The sequence below is a fragment of the Leucopleurus acutus genome, assembly GCF_964270905.1.
Source record: "Leucopleurus acutus genome assembly, chromosome: 12".
NCBI classification, from domain to species: domain Eukaryota; kingdom Metazoa; phylum Chordata; class Mammalia; order Artiodactyla; family Delphinidae; genus Leucopleurus; species Leucopleurus acutus.
Genome location: NC_139154.1, coordinates 69,569,485 through 69,593,623, shown reverse-complemented (window position 1 = coordinate 69,593,623; position 24,139 = coordinate 69,569,485).

The window sequence follows — 24,139 nt, the reverse complement described above, 5'->3', positions numbered from 1 at the left end:
ATTTATTTTAATTTTTGTTTTGTTTTAATTAGGTCCCATTTGTTTGTTTTTGTTTTATTTTATTCTAGGAGGTGGATCCAAAAAAATATTGCTGCAATTTTTGTCAAAAGAGTATTTCACCTATGTTTTCCCCTAGGAGTTTTATAGTATCCGGTCTTACATTTAGCTCTTTAATCCATTTTGAGTTTATTCATAATAATTCTTAAGGTAATTATTCTGTGTTCCTTTTAGAAACATACTTTATTTAGTGACTCATGTAATAGATAACCTAAATGTACATTATTAGAAGAAAGGTTAAACAAATTATAGTTTAGCCATATAATAAAAGTATGCAGCAGTTGGTATTGGTGACAAAGATTTAGTTTTACTGACAAGGAAATTTTTTTCTTATATTTAATTAAAACAATTTGGAGAACAGCGTTTTTTAAATGCAGATTTAAAGTAAACAATATATTAGTTTGATTTGTCTTGTTATCTTAGGGAAATAGATGAAAATATTTATAATAGTTTTGAAATGCTGTAACTGTGTGTGTACGTATATACAGAGAAGTACTTGAAATATATGGGATATGTATCAAAATTTTATTCCCTAGTCTCCTGTGTGTTGTTTGACTTTTTTTTTTTTTTGGTCCATGTGTTTATATGTGTGCATGTATATGTTTGGCAAGGTATGTTTATGCACCTGTAAATTAGATCAAGAGGGATAAAACAAACAAAACATTGACGCCATTTCCATTATGTAATTAAAAATAAAAACATTGGGTCTAATGGAAATATGTTTTAGATAAAACACATTCAAGCTTATACTTGAATGCAGATTTAAATTTATCATTTCATTCAGCCTTAGGAATAATGACTAAAATAAATTTTAAAACCTAAGAGAAATTTTCAGAGTTGAACTGTTCTTCCTACTATTATCTCTTCTAGGCAGACAAATTTTATCTTTAATATTATAAACCTCAGAGTTTCAGATTGTACAGGTTAATTTTCAGTAGCATGGCTGAATATTTTGGGGCTCATCCAAGCTGAGCCTTTGGAGACTTGAGCACTGTTGTGTGTTGACCTTGTGGCTTGATTTTCTTCCTTCTCGGCAGCATTCAAAGCTAGACTATGCAGGCAGAATACCAAGTAAGAGCTTCTAGCCAAGTTTTTAGGTTCCTACATTGCATTTTGTGTGCTTACTTTGTTTTTAAATAGTATCACTTTTATTATAAATGTCACAGAAATTCAAGGAATAAGCTTGGAAGATATATTTAGATAATACAGAAAATTATAAAGAAAATTAAAATCATCCATAACCTTGATACCAGATATAACTGTAAAATTTTTTTAACATCTTTATTGGAGTATAATTGCTTTACAATGTTGTGTTAGTTTCTGCTTTATAACAAAGTGAATCAGCTATATGTATACATATATCCCCATATCCCCTCCCTGTTGCACCTCCCTCCCACCCTCCCTATCCCACCCCTCTATGTGGTCACAAAGCACTGAGCTGATCTCCCTGTGCCATGCAGCTCCTTCCCATTAGCTATCTATTTCACATTTGGTAGTGTATATATGTCACTGCTACTCTCTCACTTCGTCCCAGCTTACCCTTCTCCCTCCCCATGCCTTCAAGTCCATTCTCTACATCTGCATCTTTATTCCTGTCCTGCCCCTAGGTTCATCAGCACCATTTTATTTTTTTGATTCCATATATATGTGTTAGCATACGGTATTTGTTTTTCTCTTTCTGACTTACTTCACTCTGTATGACAGATTCTAGGTCCATCCACCTCACTAGAAATAACTCAATTTCATTTCTTTTTATGGCTGAGTACTACTCCATTGTATGTATGTGCCACATCTTCTTTATCCATTCATCTGTTGATGGACACTTAGGTTGCTTCCATGTCCTGGCTATTGTAAATAGTGCTGCAATTAACATTATGGTACATGACTCTTTGAATTATGGTTTTCTCAGGGTATATGCCCAGTAGTGGAATTGCTGGGTCATATGGTAGTTCTATTTTTACTTTTTTAAGTAACCTTCATACTGTTCTCCATAGTGGCTGTATCAATTTAGATTCCCACCAACAGTGCAAGAGAGTTCCCTTTTCTCCACATCCTCTCCAGCATTTACGGTTTGTAGAATTTTTGATGATGGCCATTCTGACTGGTGTGAGGTGATACCTCATTGTGGTTTTGATTTGCATTTCTCTAATGATTAGTGATGCTGAGCATCCTTTCATGTGTTTGTTGGCAATCTGTATGTCTTCTTTGGAGAAATGTCTATTTAAGTGTTCCACCCATTATTGGATTGGGTTGTTTGTTTTTCTGATATTGAGCTGCATGAGCTGCTTGTATATGTTAGCCACAGCAATCAGAGAAGAGAAAGAAATAAAAGGAATCCAAATCAGAAAAGAAGAAGTAAAACTATCACTGTATGCAGATGACATGATACTATACATAGAGAATCCTAAAGATGCTACCAGAAAACTACTAGAGCTAAGCAATGAATTTGGTAAAGTAGCAGGATACAACATTAATGCACAGAAATCTCTTGCATTCCTATACACTAATGAAAAATCTGAAAGAGAAATTAAGGAAACACTCCCATTTACCATTGCAACAAAAAGAATAAAATACCTAGGGATAAACCTACCTAAGGAGGCAAAAGGCCTGTATGCAGAAAACTATAAGACACTGATGAAAGAAATTAAAGATACAAACAGATGGAGAGCTATACCATGTTCTTGGATTGGAAGACTCAACATTGTGAAAATGACTATACTACCCAAAGCAATCTACACAATCAATGCAATCCCTATCAAACTACTAATGACATTTTTCACAGAACTAAAACAAAAAAATTCACAATTTGTATGGAAACACAAAAGACCCCGAATAGCCGAAACAATCTTGAGTAAGAAAAGTGGAGCTGGAGGAATCAGACTCCCTGACTTCAGACTATACTACAAAACTACGGTAATCAAGACAGTATGGTACTGGCACAAAACCAGAAATATAGATCAATGGAACAGGATAGAAAGCCCAGAGATAACCCCATGCACATATGGTAACCTTATCTTTGATAAAGGAGGCAAGAATATACAATGGAAGAAAGCCTCTTCAATAAGTGATGCTGGGAAAACTGGACAGCTACATATAAATGAATGAAATTAGAACACTTCCTAACACCATACACAAAAATAAACTCAAGGATTAAAGACCTAAATGTAAGGCCAGACACTATAAAACTCTTAGAGGAAAACGTAGGCAGAACACTCTATGACATAAATCACAGCAAGATCCTTTTTGACCCACCTCCTAGAGAAAGGGAAATAAAAACAAAAATAAACAAATGGGACCTAATGAAACAAATGCTTTTGCACAGCAAAGGAAACCATAAACAAGATGAAAAGACAACCCTCAGAATGGGAGAAAATATTTGCAAACGAAGCAGCTGACAAAGGATTGATCTCCAAAATAACTGTAAATATTTTTATTTATTTCCCTCAGGTAGCAAAACTTAAATTTTATTTTTGCTTTTAATCTGCTTTGTTTATTTACTATCTTGTGATATATTTAACCATGCCACTAAATAAGTATAAAAAACATAGTTTTTAATAACTGCTAGTATACCATTTAATTAATCAATTTTCTCTTGTTAGAAAATTACATTGTTGACATAATTCTATTGTTACAAATAACATTATGTGAAGAATAATTTGTATGTGAATCTTTCAGAAGTTTTATGGGTTTTTTGATTATTTTTAAGTTCAAATATTTAGAACTAGGATTTCTGGGCCAAATTTTATGAATATTTTAATATAGCCTTTAAAATATTCATAAAATTATTGTTATTACTGTTATTCTACAAAATTACAATAACAGGGCTTCCCTGGTGGCACAGTGGTTGAGAGTCCGCCTGCCGATGCAGGGGATATGGGTTTGTGCCCCAATCCGGGAAGATCCCACATGCCACGGAGCGGCTGGGCCCGTGAGCCGTGGCCACTGGACCTGCGCGTCTGGAGCCTGTGCTCTGCAACGGGAGAGGCCACGACGTGAGAGGCCCGCGTACCACACACACAAAAAAAAATTTACAATAACAATTTACCTGTCTAGGAAATTACCTTTTCTCCTTTACACCAGTTAATACTTTTTCTTGGAAATGTCCAGAGAATGCTTTGAGGTGGTTGTGTGTGTGTGTGTGTGTGTGTGTGTGTGTGTGTGTGTTTGTAGGAATGTCATGGCATTTTCCCATCTTTTGCCTTACTTGAAGCCTTTACACACCGAGAATATAATAATCAGTACAGTGTATCAATACAACCATGATAATCCAAAAGAAATTTCAAAAATCTCCTCATTCATTTCCCTCTACTTTACTGAATATAAGATCACCTTATATTGTAGTAGTTCTGCTTATATCTTACTTCCCCAGCAAATAGTAATCAATGAAACCTATCTGTAATCGGTTACATATTCTCTAGATATTAAGTATGTTTTAAGCTGGGAACCACAAGGTCCACATGCCACAGTAACATCCACTGTTACTTGGGTAACCCCATCTTCTAATTGAACCTGCCCATGCTTATTTCTATTTATGATGCCTATTCCAATTAGCTATCAGGCTGTACTTTTCAAGAATCAGTTGATCTGTACTTTTTTAATCTTCTTTCAGGGAAGGGCAACCAAGCTTTGAAAATCTCTATATATACTTTTTTCCCCATCTTATAACAAGGAAAATATCATCAAGAAAGGGAGAAAAGGAAATATAAATCACTGCTTGATTTTTAGCATGATGGCAAATTTGTATCCTATTCTTTCTATACCAATCTAGTAAATGTATTGATATCAAGAATCATTCTCAGGTTTCTAAGAAATTTATACTGTTTGATTTTCTCATAAATGAACTTAGTTTCCAATTAAACATCATTCTATAGAGTGATAGGAGTTGATCAAGTTAGGATTTCCCTTTATTTTTCTTATGATCGTATCTAACTTTGGGAGCTAATATGGTTTCAAAAAAATTAATGTAGAGAGGAGAAAAGACAGTGATGTTTGGTCCTCAGTGTTGTCAGCTTTTTTGATAGAGATAGCTGTGATATCTGCATTTACATCTGGACTTCACTTATTAGTCAAGAGTGGCCACTCTTCTCCTGACCACAAGAACTCTTAGGTTTCTTCATGTCCTGGACCATATCAGTGCCAGTCTGGACAACACTGAAGAGCTCTCACATCTCCTGAGCCACACTAAAGTGTTGTCTCAGGCCCTTTTGTCTAGGCATCCATACCATTTACACATTTCATCTGTTCTTGCCCATGAAGGGAGCCTGAGGTCTTGTCACTACCCTGGGCTTTACAGAGAAATGGAATACAAACTCCTTCTACTCCCAGGTTCCCAAATTTTCCCAGGCATTTCTCTTGCTTTCTCACTTCCAGGCCTCAGTCAGAGGAGGAATGGCCATTTCCAATTTTATTCTCTTCCCCTTTTCTCCAGTTTAGGAAAAACTTACTAGTTTCTAGAGCAGCAAAAACTAACTCTGACATATTTATCAAATCTTTTGTCTTAGATATTTATCAAATCTTTTTGTCTAATCCGCAGTTTTTGAAACTCGGAAGTAAATAATTGGATTCTTTTTATCTCTGTGTTTTTGCTTTGTTATCTCTTCTTCTGGAGAATCCTGGCTGTTGACTGAATGGTGGTGGAAAGAGGGGCAGAAAGAATTGTTCATAGAAATTCTGAGTAGAAAACAATCACATACAATAAAAAATGAAATTTTTATCACACTACATCTTTTTTGACAACATCCTTTTAAACTCTGTTCCTCCGTGAGTTCGATTCTTAGCATAAAGGATTTGGGCAACATTTCAGTCACCTCATCTCTGAAAAGGAGGTAATCACAGAAATTAAGTGCTAAGATCATGATAAACGTTAAATGAGATAATGCTTGCAAATAGAATTTCAAGTTTGAAGCACAGAAGTAAAGGTATTAATGTTAGCTACTGCTATTAGTTAATATTTTGGAATAAACCAAGCTATTTCCCACCTCAATTCCTTACTCTATGATTCTTCACATACTTAGATCTTTCTAATTGCTTCAGGGGCTGAACAATACTAGTTGGATGGATAGGTGAATGAATGAATGAAGAATTAATGACTTACCATTTTACATTTTATTAGTATTAATATTAGCAATAAGCTTTACTAATTTAATATCCAGGATTTTTCACAATTTCTTTTTTAAATATTTAAAGATTATACTCATGAATCATTATTATTTACTCACAAATCTGCCATTGACATAGGAGGAAATTGTAATTGAGTCCATTTTGCCTATGGTAAAACTCATTTATCTCCTTTTCCAAAGGACAATTAATGATGAATAGGGAAACATTACATGCAGAAGAGTCTGTTTTAAAAGTCTTTAAGCAGAATTTTTAAATCTGAAAATAATTCTCAGGCAACATTTCAAAGTGAAAACACTAAAACATTCACTTCAACACTGCAGACCTGACTTTTGCAGCCCTTAGACTGATTCAACAACTGATATTTGACCCAGATGTCTTTGTATGATTTGTCTTTACAAAGGCCGTAAATAAGACTATTCACTATTAAAAAATGAATCATCAAGTAATTATATCTATTTAATGTTTAAAGAAGAATTTGTTGTGGCATTTTGTTTATTTTAATATAGTTACTTATTTTCTATATCTGCCTTATTCAAACAATTCTTTTCTTTTTTTCTTCAAACAATTCTTTAAATCAACTTCTTCAAAATAATATATGAGGATAAATGTGGCATGATTGCAATATCTGGTACAAAATATGGAAAAAGGAAAGGCAAAACATTGTGGTGAAAGAAGCACTAGATTTAAGTACTGATTCTGCTATCAAACAGCTGTTTAAATGTTTGAGAGTCACTCACATTAGGTAACTGAACCTCTGTTTCGATATACTTAAAAGGGCTGTTCTAGTTAGTATAATCTTAGTTGCAACTAATAGAAAATATCACTGAAATTAAGCAGTGTAGAAAGTTTAGTTGTTCATATACCTGTAAATTTCAGCCTTAGCGTATAGCTTCAGATGAGGCTTTTTAAATAGTCAAACAATGGCATGAAACAATGGTTTTCTTATCTTTTTTATGGAAGTAAGGGTAAGACAGTGGTACTTGTAGTTCCACTGAGGTGGTTTCATTGGATTAGGTGTCCTCATAGACTCACAGTGGCAAAAGCAATTTTAGACACTCATTTTCTCACACTACATTATTTAGAATGGAAATTTTTTTCTTTGGAGTATAGACAGTTTCTTTGGACTCAGACAATGATTCTAATCATATTTTTGTAGTTACTTGTTTGCCTACCTGTGGTGGATTAAAGATGGCCACAAGGGCTCCCCTGGTGGCACAGTGGCTGAGAGTCCGCCTGCCGATGCAGGGGATACGGGTTCGTGCCCCAGTCCGGGACGATCCCATATGCCATGAAGCGGCTGGGCCCGTGAGCCATGGCCGCTGAGCCTGGGCGTCCGGAACCTGTGCTCCAGAGCGGGAGAGGCCACAACAGTGAGAGGCCCGCGTACCAAAAAAAAAAAAAAAAAAGATGGCCACAAGCACTTTGACATTGCTTGCACTGAAAAATGGGATTTATATCCTTGTCCCTTAAATCACAAATGGAAGCTCTGTGACTTCTTTGACCAGTAGAATTGTACAACTGATACTGAGCCAATTTCTGATCCCAGTCAAGAAGATACTGGCTGTTTCTACTTCTTACCACTTGTAATACTCACTCTTAGACCTAGCTGCCAAACTATAAGTAAGCCCAATTAGCAAAAGGCCCACATGAAGAGGACCTGAGGGCTGCTGACAGCCTTGACTGAGCTACCAGCCAACCCCCACTAACAGCTTTGCCATGAAATGAGGAAATTATTTTGGAAGTGGATCCTTCAACCCTACTTGAAATGCCCCAGCTACTGCTGTGTGGAACAATGAAAGCCATCTGTTATGAACTTTACCTATATTGCAGATCTGTGGGGAGAATAAATTATTGCTGTTGCTCTAAACACCGCTAGGTTTCGGAATTGCTTGTTTTACAACAACAATTCACCAGAACACCACTGTGTCAATAGCTCAAGCTTCAATATTTATTTTTTTCCTGATTGTATATGCTTCCTCCTGATATATGCTGTAGTAACTTCCCTGAGTGGTGTTAGAATAGCATTTCAATTGTCAGTTTCAATATTTACCGATATAATGTTTGGTAACATTAACTTGTTTTATTTTCAATGAAAGAAACCAAGAGACATTTTTATGTTCACTATGTTTGCTTCAAAATGACCTTGTTGTACCATGTCAGGTATCTTGGATCTATTTTTCAAATGTGTAGAATAAAACATACTGAGAATTGAATTTTTTATATGGCATGTAATTCAGGTTGCCTCTAGGGTATGTGGGACCCCTGACAAAACTTTTTGTAGGGATCTTATCTAATTAAACAATTTGAGCACCTAAATTAATGTCTTCAGCACCATACTGTTGACTCAATCTTACATGATTCCATGAAGAGATATTGTGCTGCAAAGGGGGGTCTGGCTACATGGCCCTGGGACAACTCCAAAGGCATGAGTCTCAAAACTTCCAACAGTATCTGGCCAACATCACACATGAGGCAAGGATTGAAGAGCTCTCCAAGGCCCACATGGGCCCAAGCCCAAATCTGGGACATCCTATCCAGATGGCACCAACAGCCTAGCCTATCCCAGACACCAGAGGGGAACTCAGAAAGTTTCAAGGAAGGTAGTCTAAAACATGGAGTCCCCAGAGTCAAAGGACCTGAGGCAGAGGCCCCACTTGCCCATGTCTCAGAGCAGAACTGCTTATAATCCATACAGCACACATTCTTCCTTTGAAAGACTGTATGGAAGTATGGGTTCTACTGCTTTCTTGCATTTTATATAGTTTTCTGCTCTATCAAATCATTGAAGAATTAGCTGGTCTTGGTAGTGTCATTTCATGTGAACCCTGATTGATCTGTCATTTTTTAAATATCTTGTTTAAGGGAAATTGTTTTATTCACCTATGTAAAATATGGTCTTTTAAAAGTAACTCAGTTTACCTAAAATAAAATAATACTTATACAAACATATTTAGATAAGACAGAACCACAGGGCTTCCCTGGTGGTGCAGTGGTTAAGAATCCGCCTGCCAATGCAGGGGACATGGGTTCGAGTGACCGGGAAGATTCCCACATGCCGCGGAGAAGCTAAGCCTGTGCACGGCAGCTACTGAGCCTGCACTCTAGAGCCTGTGCTCCGCAGAGAAGCCACCACAATGAGAAACCCGCGCACCTCAATGAAGAGTAGCCCCCACTCACCACAACCAGAAAAAAGCCGACGCACAGCAATGAAGACCCAACGCAGCCAAAAGAATAAATAAATAAAATAAAATAAAATAAATTAAAAAAAAAGAAGCAAACACATAAAAGTTCTGAAACCTTATATAACAGTACCTTATTACAGCACATAACAGTAACACTTGTTATTTTACAACAGACCAGTATTCCACCCAAGAACATGCAGCAACAGATGTACATTAATCTTGTCTGGCATCAACTGAGCCTGGAACCAAAGAATGGATCAGTGTCCCTGTTTATGCAGGTTGGAGCACAGATGCATGTTCAAACCTAAGTTTAAAAAATCATTACAGAGCCATAAACGTCTAATTGTTGACCACTTACAAGCCATTTAAAAGTGTGAGCAGAGACGGCAAAACATGTTTATTTCAAGGATTATATTAACATGAGTAAACCTTCTAGTACAATTAGTGCATTTATATTATTCAAATAGGTTAATATTTGGTAACTGGTGTGTATTGGGGAACATGCTTATTAACATTAAAAATTATTAAAATTTGGGCTTCCCTTGTGGCGCAGTGGTTGAGAGTCGGCCTGCCAATGCAGGGGACGCGGGTTCGTGCCCCGGTCCGGGAAGATCCCACATGCCGTGGAGCGGCTGGGCCCGTGAGCCATGGCCGCTGGGCCTGCGCATCCGGAGCCTGTGCTCCGCAACGGGAGAGGCCACAACAGTGAGAGGCCTGCGTACCGCAAAAAAAAAAAAAAAAAAAAAAAAGGTTTTAAAAATGATTAAAATTTATATTTTTTAAAAAATTCAAACTGAACAATTGTATATTGTCCTGTATACCTCTTTACAATTTTCAGAATATACTCTGAATTCTTCTGCAAAAAATAATATCGGATACTATCAGGCTTTAAAAAGACTATTAATCCCTTTGATATGTTGAAGGGCACTAGCATGAAAAACCCTCTTGATTGTCTTCATCTTTCCACTTGCAGTTCATGCAGAGGGAGCACGGATATCTCCACAAAATATCATTCAGAGAGAAAATTCTGCAAACCATAAAAATAGTCTAATGTCAGGAGTTCTAATTTCTAAGTTTCATTACAAATATGATGAAAATGATTCAATTCTGGAAATATTTGTGCCTGAGCAAGATGTTGAATTCGATAGCATTCTGGTTGCGATTTACAGCAGTTAATAGGAATTATCCTATTTAGATGTTTAAGAGCCTTTTCTCATTTCCTTCATCAGGTTCAATCATAAATGGCTTAATCATTCAGAAGACATTACTGAATTAGATTGCATTAACAGCATAATAACAGAAAAAAAAAGGGGGGGCAATATGGAAACAAACTGAAATGCTGTTAGGAAGGAACTAAGTTCATTCCCTTTAATTCCTTTGTTGATTTGTTGAAATTGTTGATGTGACCTCAATCAGAATTTTTGTTCTGTTTTGTTCACCAGTTTTTCTTCACTTTACGAAACATACATTTATATTTTTGAAAGAGAAATATAAGGGTTATACATATGTTAGGACAGGGATTCCAGGTAACTATGGGAGTTTAGAACTTAGGTCAGGTTTAAACTTTGATATAAGGGACCAAAAAAACAAATATATGGTTATATAGTAGGCATAGAATTATTTTCTTTGTCTTAATACCAGCCATGAACAGGAAGATGCCATTTTATGGAGAAAGGGAGGAGTAAAACAGTTGATAAACATTAATGACATAAAAGAAGTGACAATCTGCAAGGATGGTTAAGAGTAGACAGAAGAACCATCATCATTTATTTGAAATATTAGTTTTTGCAGGGAGTAACAGTGGAACAGTGCTAGACTGATATATTTATGTTTCTAATTTTAAAGCAGAAAAGGAACCTAGAAATCACCTATTCAAATGCTCATTCTTTATAAATATGTCTACATTCCTAAAGTGACATATTCAAAATCACTTGGTTTGTGTCCAGCAGGGCCAAACCCATATTCCCAGGTCTTGTGGCTTCTGGTGTAACCGATGTTCTTTGCACCTCTCTTTGTTTCTTCTAAAATGAACACCTTACAGCTGAATCATTCTTTATCTTATTTGAAGTTATTTTAACATCTATTATTTGATGCTCACCGGTAACACCATGACCCTCATTTCCCTCAGCTTATTTCTCTAACATTATCTTGCATTACTCTCCCTCTCCACTCCCTGCTTCATCCAAGCTAAATTCCCTTTGGTTTTTCATACTCACCATATACTTTCTCATCTCTCCTGTCTCCAGAAAAGGCCTTTGTAAATGCTTCTCCTGCTTGGGACACCTCTTTCCTTCCCTTTGCTCCATTACCCTCTTAGATTTTTACTGTTCCTTTTGGTATCATAAAATTAAAGGAGTAGGATGCTTCTCAGTTCAAAATGCTTCATATTCTGGGGTTATAAAAATCTGGAGTGTGCTCTGCATCTCTTCACTTGAGACATTTGGTAGTTGTTGTCATAGACTTACTTTTTCTCTTTACCTTTTTCAAAATAATATTAATGGAAAATCCCTCTAAGAAAATTTAGGGCAGAATAAAAATCAATAAACAAATAAGATGATTACAGATTGTGATGTGTACCATGAATGTGATAAAGGAGGTGGCAAGCTAGAAGAAACTGGGAAGCCACTTTGTATGCATAGTCAAGGAAGACATTGCTGAGGAGGTAATATTTAAATTGAGATCTAACTTTTGAGAAGGATCCAGCTATGGAAAGGGCTAAAGAAAGGACATTCCAGGCAAAGAAGCAATGAATGCATAAGTTCCAAGAAGTGAAAAGAATTGATACAAAGCACAGAAATCCAGTGAGGCTATAGGACAGTGTATGGAAGAGTGTTAGATAGGTTTGGTAAGGTAGCTGGATATCAAATCACATAGATCATTGTAGGCAGGATAAAGAGTTATTTTGTTGTAAGCATCAAAGGATGTCAGCATCATATTTGAAACTGCAGAGGACTATTTGGCTTACATTATTTCCTTATTCCAAAGAATAGATTAGGAGTTTAACAATTAATGGGCTTAGATGGAGACAGAGTAACAGTAAAATATGTAGTACATATTGAGAAATTATCATGGTGACTCAGTCTGAAAAAACAATAAAAGGTAACTACCAAATCTTAAAACTTTGAGATGGGAAAGAATTAGAAAGGGAGGCATCAAATTGATATATAATGTCATTTTTTACTTTCTGGTAAAAGTTTTATATTTCTTTACATATAAGAGTATATATCCATACATGTATATCTATATAGTAACTGTGCCATTCATATAACTATTTTTCATATAACTTTTTCTATATGAGTAAAGCAATAGAAATATGTCTTTACTTCCTAATTATTTTCTTATTAACATGAAAAATGACATCAGGCAATTCCAAGTTATAAATTTACACAGCCTATATTCCTTCAACTTATTGATCCAAAGCGTATGGCATGTTAGAAGTATTAGGTGAGAATAATCATTTTGTGTGGCAGAGGAAATCATTTTAGCATAGAAATTGGAGGTGGATAAAACATCCATCTAAATCAGTCATATAAGCATATAGATGGAAGTGTTTAGGAAACTCTGGCGAGCATTAAATATTCCTAGTTCTAAGTTTACTTGCATTGCCAGAAACTGGTTTTCTATTCATAACCCTCTTTTCTGAAACTAAATATTTTTTTCTATTGTCACTAGCTAATCAGAGTGTGGGAAAGCATAATATAATTGTGGTAATTTCAATCGTATCAGGTAATAGTCATTGAAATGCTCATAAGACCATATGTTGTAAAGAAGACAATCAAACCTAATTGTCTTCACTTTTGACTTTCTCCTTGCATTATTTATATACTAGTTTGGGAGAACAGTTTGTCAATATAAGACTATGGAAGAAAAATACACTTTCTGTTTAGAGAAAGATCAGGGTCAGTGGTGTTATATTGTAGAGCAAGCCACAAGTTTTGTTTGTTTTGATATTCACTTCAGTTATTTAGGAAGCAAAGGACGCATTGTATCACATTTACAAAGGTCTGTAAGTAAAATAGAAGTTTTGTACAGGTATTGATATAAGCATCAAAAAGTTAAATAAAAGACAACTTTCCATTGCATCATTTTGTTTTGCCTCAAGGTATATCTTCTGTAGGAATCCTTTGCTAATTTAAATCACTTATGGTCAGTTCAAGTCAAATCAACAGCAATCAGTGTAGCACTCTGTTCTGCTTTGTGAATCTATGTATATAAAACTTAGACTACATACTTATAACGAAGGTTATCTCATAACTGTTTGTTTTCCTATTTAATTAGTGTTAGAAGGTTGCAAGTGAACTGAAATACCTTAGCACGTTGTGTGTCACATAATATGCTCTCTACTCCCTCCTTGCATTTACTCATTCCTCTTTCCCTGCATTCTTCTCTCCCTCATTTCCTTCTCCATTCTTCTTTAGTTCCCTCCTTCCCTTTCATCTTAAATCTAAGCTGCTCAAGATCAAGGACTTTTACCCTATGGTACGGCCCACAATGCCTAGCCTAGTGCAAAAGTAGGAATTCAATAACTGCTTGTCCGTGGCTTTGGGAAAAAATAATATCTCTGTTCAGCCTAAAACTTTACCTTCCAATTTCCCCACAGAGAGGCACAAAAAAGTGACATTTTCTGAGTCTCTTTCTATATCTATTTAAAGTACTTCCGTCTGTATACTCCTGGATCTCTTCAATCTGAGTCATTCTATCCTATGTCTTTGTTGTACACACCTAACCACTGTTACTCAACTAAGCTTTTCCTTCTCCCTTCTTTTCCCTTTCCCTCTCCCTCCCTCTCTTTCTTTTTTTCTTTCTTTTCCTTCCACCTTCTCTCCCTCTTCTTTTAGCTCATAAGCTCCAAAAGCCCTCTTTAAGGGAAAATGGGAGAAAAACACTCTCCATGCTATACTTTTATTCAAACATTCAAATTGTCATAGCAGTATGACAGAGTTTTTAAAACTAGGAGTTGTTTTCTTTTTCACAGCAAGATTTTTCTTCTATTTAAATGTACACACATACTTGAATGGAAAGATCTCATGAAAAATTGTATGCAAGAGTTTAAAAAGCTACATACAAACAAGAGAAACCTTAAAATACTAAAGTTCAAATTTTACTTTAAAAATTTCAAATTCAGCTTCTTGAATTATAACAACTAATAGCCAACATGTTTTCATTCAGTCATTTCTTGATGTCTAGTACTATTTTACATACCAACTGGATTCTGAAAGAGCATCATAGAAATGGGCTTTGAACTTGATTAGACCTTAGACCCAATTATTTAATTCCCTCAGATAAAAGATGAAAAAATTGATATTCAAGGAATTTATGTGACTTTTATCATTTTATTTTAAGACATAGTGCCATCCTACAAGACTTTCAATATAAAAGGGGGGGCAATAAGATTTTATACATAAAATATATATATATGTATGTATAATAAATGCATAGCATATATGTATATATGTAAACACAAAATGTTCAAATGCCTTCCAGTAAATAATAAAAGCTATTATTCAATATTTTTTAAAATTGTGCTAAGAACACAACATGAAATATACCCTCTTAACACTTTTTTTTTTTTTTTTTTTTTTTTGCCGTACGTGGGCCTCTCACTGTTGTGGCCTCTCCTGTTGCGGAGCGCAGGCTCCGGATGTGCAGGCCCAGCAGCCAGGGCTCACGGGCCCAGCCACTCCGCGGCATGTGGGATCCTCCCAGGCCGGGGCACGAGCCCGTGTCCCCTGCATCGGCAGGCGGACAGACTCTCAACCACTGTGCCACGAGGGAAGCCCTTAACACTTTTTTTAAGTGTACAATACAGTATTTTAACAATAGCCACAACGTTATATTCAATACATTAGATCTTTAGAACTTAATCATCTTACATGACTGAAACTTTATACCCCTTGAATAGCAACTCCCCATTGCCTCATCCTTCCTGCTGCCCCTGTAAACCACTATTCTACTCTCTGCTTCTACGTGTTTGACTATTTTAGATAATTCATATAAGTGGAATCATGCGGTATTTGTCCTTCTGTGACTGGCTCATTTCACTTAGCGTGAGAATATAGTCAATAATATTGTAATAACTCTGTGTGGTGACATATGGTAATTAGAATTGTAGTGGTGATTATTTTGTAATATATAAAAATATTGAATCCCTATGTTGTACACTTAAAACTAATGTGATATTACATGTCAATAATAATTCAATAAAAAATAAGTAAAGACATATTCACTGCTTGACATCTCCAGTTGCATTTACCAATACATTCTTGTTTCTGTTTAAACTATTTCAAGTTGAGTAACTTGTGATTAAAGTTGACAATTTGCTCTTATTTATGCTATATTCCCAACACATAAAACAGTGTATAACACATAGAAGGCTCTAAATAAATGTGTTAAATGAATTGCTAAATAATAAATGCCTGAGAGCATTAGCCTCTCCAGAACCCACCTGTTTGTTTCTTAAACAATTGACAGCTACATCAGGCAGTCATTCTTACCAGTTTAGTTTTAACTGAAGCTGTACTACAGAAAAATTGATTCACTGCTTTTAGCTCTCTGGCTCACCTTTTCTCCAAGTCACAGAAACCTTTTAGGATCCAAGATGAACTCTGGTAATAAAAATGATAGTTCATTAGCCCACCTTCAGAATAATACAATCATTTCTGAACTTACTCCTTTGTATATTGATTACCTACTGCATATAGGCATTATACTATAGGTTCCCTTAAAACCACCTCTTTGATTTCTGCTTTGTAGTGATAGTCCTTAGGTAGAAAACAAACAAAAAAATAAATAATTTAAAAATTCTATAAATACAATAGTATAATAGTAAATTATAATAAAGTAGTATAAACAATACTAAAAATGATTTATTCCTGACCAAAAGAACTAGGCTAACACAGTGTGTTTGGTGTGTGTTAATTATATATTCCCTTACAGAATGATTTCATGAATAAAGGACCACCAAAATCACCTTGAAAGTAGGAATTGGGGCAGAACGTTCATGAATGAATGCAGCTCCTAAAGAATCAAATAGGCCTAATCCAGTTGAGGTTTTAACTGCTTCTTGGCTTGATGGGGGTTTAATTTGTAATCTTTTCAGTTCAGAATGTATCAAAATTAGCTGTCAATCACAGGGCAACATTCAGTTTTACAGAATAGAATTTACTTGCTTGACAGTGAAATTCATCTTTTTTTCCTCCTTTCTGAGTTCCACTGTAGCGAATGATTCCTCTTTTGCTTAGCATCCATGTCATCCAAGTTGTGATTGAGATTTCCAGTGGGATTCGTTGTGAATGAAGGCAGACAATTGTAGCAGATTGCCATCTTAAATAACAATAGAACCCTGGGATCCCAGATGTTCTGTGTACTTGTGGTAGAAGAGGAATCCTAGTGGGAAAATAGGAGCATAGGTTTGGATGGGAAGAAAATAATCAGTGACTTTCTTATTAGGCTAACCATAGACATCAGCCTAGTTTATACTGGCGAACAATTCATATACCCAATATGTTGTCCTGCTGTCTTGGGAGGAATCAGCAGTATCTTTGAAAGTAGCATAATAAGAAAGATCTTATGAAAAAGGAATATAGGAAAATGCTTTCCCAGAGCAAAAGTCTCGTAAATTCTGTTACTTCTGGTTGACAGTTGATTCAGAGAAGAGATATTATAAAATATTTATTAAAATACTACTAATAGTAATAATACTGATGGCTAGCATTTTCTGTACATCAAAAAATGTGCTAACTTCTTTATATTTGTTAAGTCAGTGAACTTGGAATCAGAAAACCTGAATTCCAAACTGAGCTCCTCCTTTTACTTGTCAGTGACATCAGTATTCTCATTCTTATCTTATAAAATATAGATAAAACCTACTCTGTAGACTTCACTGTGTTTCAGTGAGGTTCAAATATATACAAGTAAAAAACTATACACGATAAATGTCAAAGTATGTTACCAATAAAAAGAATTGTTGTCCTTATTGTATTATGTTTCAAGCAGTTTGGGGTAAATTCCAAAGAAAAAGAAACTCCATGTCACAAATTCTGCCCCCCAAACAATCCTCTATAATACTAACAACAATAACAAAAACCGCCTCAGAGTATGCACTCATTATTTCAAAGGTTTCTTCTAGAATGCTCAACCTCTCAATCATGGGTAGTTAGAAAGGGTTCTCTAGGAGTCTGCATCCATACCTTTGTAGGATAAAGATGTTTTGCCTTGGCCAACCTTTAAGGTATATTATCCTTTATAGAACTTATCATATGAGGGCCATTTTTTGATAGGTGTTTTTGTATTCACAAATGAAAATGGATTAAGGCATGAACATCGTTTTTTTAGGAATTTAGCCTGATAAAAATATCAAAAATATATATTTCTGTGTCTTAAGATTTTACACACACACACACATACAGATATTCCCAATCAAGTTTATTTTACCCCACCTCTAGCTTCCTGGAGTAAATTAAGCCATCACCGAAATCACTAAGGATGTTCTTTCCTTTCTGATCTGAAGTACACTGATATAACTCAGTTGCTTCTACCCTGGCATTCTTCATTTCAGTAGTCCCTGGATTTGTTGTTATTACTCTGAAAGGCTATAGCGTGCTGAGGGAAGTTATGTGTAGCAGCAAGGATTTCTAGAAACAGAGATTCTAGTTTTCCATACGTGCATATTGGAGGTAGCTGCAGTTCAGTGGTAGTACTTGGTCGTTCTGAGTTAATAGTGGTTTAGGGTAGTGATTTAAGATAAGGCCAGCCTAGAGTAGTTTTTGCAGAAATAAAGGATAGTTATGTTGAGGACCAAGCTTATACTTTGCATATTTTACTGCAATCCAATATAGAGGCCCTATTTCTTACAAGTTTATCATTTCCTTATTCTACAATGTTAGAAGAATTACACATTTTTTGGCATTCTGTCAATGGGGTAGTTGTGAAAAGAATCTAAACTATAATATGAAATAATGCTTTCAGTAAAACTGCAAAGGGAGTTAATAACCAATGGAGCTGTAATTAGATTTTTGTTACTGCCATTTTTCTAAATAGGAGTGCTGAAAAGAATTCAAATTTTCTTTATCAGTATCTCTAAGACAAACAAAAATAAATTTAGCCTGGGACTTATTTGTCCTTCAAATTAAATACATTTAATCCAGTTATATATTTGTACCTTTAGAAACATCTCTATTTTTATCCTCAGGTTATTTGAGACAACTTTGAGTAAGATATTGTCCAAAAAGTTTTGATGGGGGAAAGAAGGAAGCTAAAAGAAGTTTCATGACTTTCCATTGTGTTTATTCAAATACTTAGTCATCTTTTACCACTGCTGTATTTTAAAAGTATGGTGATATACTGTTTAGGAGGGAAAGAGATAATAGTACAATATGAACTGAAGTCTTGTAAAATTTTCTGTCTGTTTAAAGAACTAGAACATGAACATTCTAAGATCAAGAAGGCCCTAGCATTTTCCTCAGCTTGACTGAACTTTAGACAGTTGTCTTCCTGGTTGTAGGTCCCTGCCTTCTCTTTCCTTAGAGCATTTATTTTAGAACAATTTTAATCCTAAATTATTTTTCTGCCCCTTTATGATATGATCTTCTCCCATCCTTTTGCCAATTTCGCAACTCAGGGATGTCTCTCTCAAAGACCTAAGAGCCAACCCTTTGAAGTGTAATCATTAAGAAAGACAGGGTCCCTATATCCTAGTCTTTGTGGGAGGGTAGGAGTTTAACTTCGATAAGTACCAATTAGTAAATCAGATGGCCTAATCCCAATGTCCAACCTCCCCTCTAACTTCCTCTAGTACTCTTCCACTGCCTCGTCCCAGCACTTAAAAACTCACCTGGAGGCTTCCCTGGTGGCGCAGTGGTTGAGAGTCCACCTGCAAGGAACACGGGTTCGTGCCCTGGTCCGGGAAGATCCCACATGCCGCAGAGCGGCTGGGCCCGTGAGCCACGGCGGCTGAGCCTGCACGTCTGGAGCCTGTGCTCCTTAACAGGAGAGGCCACAACAGTGAGAGGCCCGCGTACCGGTTAAAAAAAAAAAAAAAAAAAAACTCTCCTGCTTTTTGAGTTCAAGCTTTCTCCCCTATTGCAGTAGTCTTAAAGTCTTCCTTGCTTGTGTAACTTATCCAGGGAACTTTTTGTCAATAAAATAAACAATTTAAAAACGTTTAGTGGACACTTCTCAATTGCAGCTACCCAATCTCTGAATGCCTTCTGCTTAGGGAAATCTCTAGAAAGAAAGGCAAAGTTTTATCTCCCACTATGAAAACTAAAAAGGAGGCATATTAGTTGTCTTCTAGGTCCTTGGCAGCTGAAATGTGGGCCTCTGACCTAACCTCACCCTGGGCTACCCCCTACTGGGACTTTGACTCTTGAGCGTTTATGCAAATAAGCGGGAGCCAGTCTGGAAATCATTTCAGGAGCAGTGGTAGTAAAGGCTGCATCCTATCTTGAACAGCAGTGCCACTAGTAACACTATGGCCATAGCTTTCCCCACAGCTCTCTACTGTGGTCCCGAAGGATGAGAGCACTTTGGCAGTTGTTCTGGGTGCCCAATCTCTCTCAGCCCCTGCTAATTTTTTGAATTTGGTTCTTCAGGATTCCACCAGCTTTGTGCAGTTTGAGGTACTTTTCAAATATGTTCAATTCTCTTAAAATTGTCCAGTCTATTTGTTTATTTATGCATATGTATTTATTTATTGTAACCAAAAACATAATTAATAAAGATGACCAAACCAGTATAGACCAAAGTGGATATGTGAGATGCAGCAGATATATCACTGGGCTTGTGACTGAGAAACCCCAATTCTAGTTCTTATTCTGCAGTCCCCAGCTGTATATGGGGTGGATCATTAGCTGAGATCCTTTATCTCCAACCCTCAGTTTTTTTATCTGAAAAATAATGGCAAAGGACAGAATTCCTTCAATCCCTAATAGTCTTAGAAGGCAAATCAGTGACATTATTATAGAAAGAGTATTACAGGAGGTTGAAAGTGGGAGAAATAACTGTGAGCACAAATGGACAAGAAAAAGCTCCAAATCCAAGCTTTTCTACCATATACTCATATATTTTATTAGATGCTTATTCAATAATGTTTTTGGCTATATACCAGAAATTTTAAAAAATAAATAGAAACATTATTTATAGATGATTTTTACATTGAACCATTTTAGGAAGGTAAAAGGAGAGGCTACAATTTAGGCAGTTGCCCTGGCAATGGCAGTAGAGGCTACATCCATGGTTCCAATTATTAATCAATCAACTTGTTATTAAGAGCCTGCCACCAGTAAGACATTATGTAATGGGTGAGACCAGGATATAATGCAGTGTTCTCCCTGCCCTTAAAAATAAATAAATAATGATAAATGCCATAGTCAAATTTCTCCCTACCTACCAATGTATATCTCTCCCATGTATTCTCTGGGGCCCCACACTGAGGGAACCTGATTCTCTTCCTGCCTCCCCATGTGCCTTGATACAAAGATATCAGATGAACACATAGCTTTGTGTTTCTGGTGTAGTATATTGGCCCAGGGCATGAGTCTGGCATTTACAGACACGGACTGAAGTCTCGACCTGACAAATTTATGACTTTAAGTCATTTACCTTCATGAAACTTCAGTTTCCTCACCTACCAAAAAGAAATGATTGACATGTACACACTGCTATATTTAAAATGGATAACCAACAAGGGCCTACTGTATAGCACAGGGAATTCTGCTCAATATTATGTAACAACCTAAATGGGAAAAGAATCTGAAAAATAATAGATATATGTATATGTATAACTGAATCACTTTGCTGTACACCTGAAACTAACACAACATTGTTAATCAACTATACTCCAATATAAAATTTAAAAAAAGAAATGATAATCATATTTAGTGTCTAGGATTGCTATGCAGATCAAATGCAATAATTCATGTAAAAGACAAAATGCTTCATATTCAGTGAATGCACAGTGAATGGTTTAATATTATAATTTTCATTATATATAAAATTTTAAATCATTCCTATGACTCATTAGGTAACATAAGTTAGGAGTGTTATAAAGCTAGAAATAAGCTCCTAAGGGCTTGTGGGAAAATTGAAGAACAGCAAATCCTGCTTGAAGGTTGATAAATATAGATCTTGTGAGGATGCAGGTGGCAAGAAGTAGTGGAGGATGAGAGGGAAATTTCTGATCCTGAGATTTATATATATTTTAGAACTCCCTCCCCCCCTCAAGTATGAGCTCAAGGAAATAGAAATTTTACAACCAAGTCAACACACACTGTTACCTAGGAAACCAAGTCATGCAGCACATTTGACAAACATCAATTTTAAGGAAAGTCTGGAGTGTTTCCCAAACCTAGAAGAAGAGCTATTGGCCTGAGACACATGACTTCTCACAGGTACTTCGAGGAAAAACAAAAATGTGAGAAGTTATCTTTGCCTTACAAAAAAATATAAATTGCTACAAAGTAGTGGAACTCATTGATGTGACCTTGATAAAAGAACCCCCAAATTTTCAAAATTGGCTGTCTTTTTAGATAAGTGAAACTAAGAACTGGAAAGCTATAAGAAGACTAACAAATATCTCCTGCCCACCCCTCCCTTCCTTTCTATGTCTTTCTCTTGCTCTTCCTCATGCTTTTCTGCTTCAACTGTACATGTGTTCATTCTCTGTAATAAACTGGCTTTATCCTCTTTTCCATGTATAAAGCAGCTCCTCCCCACCTGCACCTATCAGGTTTGCATAACTCAAGTCCAAGCAAACAGCTGAGGCTGAATTAAAATCTTTCTCATTTCATATTCCTAGGAAAGAATCTCAATAGCTTGGTTTAAGGCAGTCAACTATCCCTGATCAGCTATCACCGGGAAGCAGGACCCTATAGGACAACCCTAGTTATGCTATGTTTTATCTTTATAGGATGTAGGAATAGTGAGAGGTTGGGAGGATATATTCTCAGAGGAAAATATATTATTAGGACCTGGCAGGCACCACAAATTATGCTTATTTTTTGTAACTTGAGTAAAATAATTACATTTTTAATCATGTCAGGATACCAGGAAGAAATTCAACAAATGGCCAAATGCCAACAATTTTTGACACACAAGAATTCTAATTTTAGCTGGGAAGATTAAGGAAGACAGATTACAAGGGTAAATTATGTATCTTCACAATTAGAACAACAATAAGCATTTAAGAGAAAAAAATGATACTTAAAACTAATTTATCAGAAGATACAAAGCTTTCACTATCTCTTGCCTACTTTACCCTTACAATCAAGTGTGAACCTTCTGCTGATCCAACAACACTCTAAAGTAGAAAATGAGGAATTTAATGTAAATTATGTGCCTATATTAGGGCTCTGGCCATTGAAAATTGAATGATGCTGACTTACTTAAAAAATTAGGTGGAAAGTCTCCCTTGGGGATATATGTAAAGAGAAATTCCCTCAAGTCCATGAGGATCAATTAAAATGAAAGGAAATTGCGTTAAATTTCATGAAGTATTTATTCTTCATTAGACCACAAAATCATAAGAAAAAGTAAAAACCCAATTTTATAACAATACTTTTTCCTTTTCTAAAAAAATTTTTACTCAGGAAGGCTTTCTCAGGATCAATTCAGTTATAAATTCCAGTATTACACATGTTAAGCATAGACCATATAAATTTTGGCAAACGTTTGCATTATATGTCATATTTAGTTAGGAGAGCAATTAAAATAGAAAGAAAATAAACTGTATACCCATATCCCTCTGTGCATACATACAAGTGAATTTATTCCCATTCTGAGAAGAAATTTAGAAGAGACATTTATATAAAAAATTAGGGCTTCCCTGGTGGCGCAGTGGTTGAGAGTCCGCCTGCCAAAGCAGGGGACACAGGTTGGTGCCCCGGTCCGGGAAGATCCCACATGCTGCGGAGCGGCTGGGCCCGTGAGCCATGGCCACTGAGCCTACACGTCTGGAGCCTGTGCTCCGCAATGGGAGAAGCCACAACAGTGAGAGACCTGCGTACCGCAAAACAAAAATTAGAAAAGCATTGAAAATTATTTCAAAGAATATTTATGTTTCTTTGAAATGATTTCTTAATGGGATTTTCAGAACTCTGTGATTCTGAAGATGATCTAAGGCCCGAGATAGTAATATAATCACAGTGCTACATGCACAGGCATTTGCTTACAAAGCGGGAAACAGGATGTCTGTTCATCATTATCCCTAGTAGGAAGATAATAAGATTTCTGTGAAAGTCCCATTCAGATGACAGCGACTGTGTGTGGTTTCCTTTCATCACTTATTGATTGGTGTTGTAAGGCCCTCATTTCTTTATAATGTGTAAAGGACTACTTGAGAGCAAGAATTGTAGTTAGTATTGTTTCTACTTACACTTACCAAGTGGATTTAATGGACATTAAAGATGGAATACACTGTAATAACATGTTTCCTCATTGTTTAATCATTATTAATACTTGATAGAACTTCATACATGTTTTAATATCCAGCTTAAATTTTTAATGATGTGAGCATTCTATTAAGACCCAATAGTATCTTAAATAATACTTAACTAATAAGCATGGGAAAGTAGTATTTACAAAAGAAAAACGAAATGCTATGCTGGCTTTACACCATTTTATAATCTTCTTGATCTTTGCTAACTACACAATTCTAATTTAGAATAAATGAGCAGATAGTTCATCTTGGCAAGAAGGCAATAGCAGGAGCTATAAAAGTTTTTTTTTTAATTCCCAGTCAATAATTATTTTACTCTACTTTTATCTGTAAAAGAGATTTGTAC